Source organism: Vitis riparia, chromosome 7 (genome assembly GCF_004353265.1).
Source record: "Vitis riparia cultivar Riparia Gloire de Montpellier isolate 1030 chromosome 7, EGFV_Vit.rip_1.0, whole genome shotgun sequence".
Taxonomy (NCBI): domain Eukaryota; kingdom Viridiplantae; phylum Streptophyta; class Magnoliopsida; order Vitales; family Vitaceae; genus Vitis; species Vitis riparia.
Window position 1 is genome coordinate 19,479,231 of NC_048437.1, and position 2,883 is coordinate 19,482,113.

The window sequence follows — 2,883 nt, forward strand, 5'->3', positions numbered from 1 at the left end:
TTGTGGGTTGTCACATTGGGGCATATCCCCTGCGTTGAGATTATCATATTTTTGTTTACTTTCACCTTCATAGGCGTTTTAGAGCCTTTTTTTTTTTTTTTCAATTAGGTGTTTAGAACCACTTTCTCCATTAAGCATTCAAAGCCACCACTTTCATAGGTGTTTAGAGCCACCACTTCCATAGGAGTTTAGAGCCACTTTTTCAATTAGGTGTTTAGAGCCATTTTTTCAATTAGGCATTTAGAGCTACTTTTTTCAATTAGGTGTTTAGAGCTACTTTCTCTGTTAGGCATTCAGAGCCACATTTTTTAGTTAGGCTTTCAGAGCCACTTTTTTCAGTTAGGTGTTCAGAGCCATTTTCTCTATTAGGCATTCAAAACCACCTTTTTTAGTTAGGTGTTGAGAGCCACCACTTCCATAGGCATTCAAAGCCACCACTTTCATAGGCATTGAGAGCCACCACTTTCATAGTCGTTGAGAGCCACCACTTTCATAGGCATTCAGAGCCACCACCATTGGATAGGTGTTTAGAGCCATTTCCCCTTATAGGCATTCAGAGCCACTACTTTTAGATAAGCATTCACAACCATTCTCCCCATAAGAGTTCAAAGCCGCCACTTTCATAGATGTTCAAAGCCACCACTTTCCCTCATAAGCGTTAAGAGCCATTCCTTCCCCTCACCCACCTCATAGGCGTTCAGAGCCATTTCCCTCATAGGTGTTTAGAGCCACAGACGTTCAAAGCTATCACTTTCATAGGTTTTTAGAGCCATAAGCATTCAGAGCCAACACTTTCATAGACGTTCAAAGCCACAACTTTCAAATAGGTGTTCGAATCCATTCCCTTTATTGGCATTCAAAGTCACCACTTTCATAGGCGTTTAGAGCCATAAGCATTCAGAGCCAACACTTTTGGATGGACATTCAGAGTCATTCCCCTCAATGGCATTCAGAGCCATCATTTTCATAGGTGTTTAGAGCCACCATTTTCATAGGTGTTCAGAGCCATTTTTTTCATAAGCATTTAGAGTCACCACTTTAATAGGCGTTCAGAGCTACCACTTTTGTAGGCGTTTAGAGTCATTTCCTTCATAGGAGTTCAAAGCCACCATTTTCATAAGCATTCAAAGCCATCATTTTTGTAGGTGTTTAGAGCCATTTTTTTTTTTTCAGTTAGGCATTCAGAGCCTTTTTTTTTCCCTTTCAGTTTAGGTGTTCATAGCCCCTATCTTTCATACGCATTCAGAGACATTTCCTCTCATAGGTGTTCAAGCCAGAAGAGTTCAGAGCCATCTTTTTAGTTAGGCATTTAAAGCCACTTTCTCAATTAGGCATTCAGAGCCACATTTTTAAGGTTGGCGTTCAAAGTCACCACTTTCATAGGCGTTTAGAGCCATCAGTTTTATAGGCGTTTAGAGCCATCTGTTTCATAGGCGTTGAAAGCCATTTTCTCATTTAGGCATTTAAAGCAACTTTTTTTCAGTTTAGTTGTTCAGAGCCACCCCATTTTGGATAGGCGTCCAGAGCCACCACTTTCATAGGCATTCAAAGCCATAGGTGTCCAGAGCCACCACTTTCATAAGTATTCAAAACCATAGGTGTTCAGAGCTAGCACTTTCAGAAGTGTTTAGAGCCACTCTTTTTTAGTTTAGGTGTTCAGAGCCACCCCATTTCAAATAGGCATTCAAATTCACCACTTTCATAGGTGTTCAGAGCCATAGGCATTCAGAGCCATAGGCATTTAGAGACACCACTTTCATAGGCGTTTAGAGCCACTCTCATTTAGGCATTCAAAGCCATTTTTTTCAATTAGGTGTTCAGAACCACTTTTTTTAGTTAAGTGCTTAGAGCCACTTTTTTTCAGTTAGGTGTTCAAAGCCATTTATTTATTTTTATTTTTTAGTTTAAGCATTCAGAGCTACTCTTTCAGATAGGCGTTCAGATTCACCACTTTCATAGGTGTTTAAAGCCATAGGCGTTCAGAGCCACTGGTTTCATAGATGTTTAGAGCCACCACTTTTGTAGGCGTTTAGAGCCACCACTTTCGTAGGTATTTAGAGCCACCACTTTTATAAGTGTTTAGAGCCACCATTTTTGTAGTTGTTTAGAGCCACCACTTTTGTAGGCGTTCAGAGCCACCACTTTCATAGGCATTTAGAGCCATCTCTTTCATAGGAGTTCAAAGCCATTTCTTTCATAGGCATTCAGAGCCATCATTTTCATAGGCGTTCAAAGCCATTTTCTTTCATAAGCATTTAGAGCCACTATTTTTGTAGGCGTTCAGAGCCATCTCTTTCATAATCATCTAGAGCCATCATTTTGATAAGTGTTTAGAGCCATTTCTTTCATAGGTATTCAGAGCCATTTCTTTCGTAGGCATTTAGAGCCATAGGTGTTCAAAGTTATAATCTTTTAGTGCTTAGAGATGATAGCTTTCATTCTTTGTCCTCATCGTCCCATCATATGAATCATGTCTATTAGTTCATTGCTTGGATTTCTTGTATTCCTCTTATTAAGGATATTTCTTCTCTTGTGATTGATCTATCTTACGTTCTTTTATGTCATGTGCTAGGACAAAATTTCTAGTCCTTTCTTAGTTCTTCGATATAGTTCACTTTGTTACCACTTATTACTCATGTTTCCACTCATATTCCTTGCACTCCTGATCTGTACCAAAGAGGGGCATATTTGTGGACCCTCTATTTTGTCCTTTTAGCACATGACACTAGGTGCCTTCCCGTGCTTCTCTCTTAACACGTAGTCATCCTTTGGTTGCCTTTCTAGTTTAGTTTAGATCTCACTTAGATTTTTTAAGGATAGTTTTCATTCAGATGCTCCTGTAAGGTTAGTTCAGTTAGGTTTGTTCCTAAGTTTGGTTGCTTG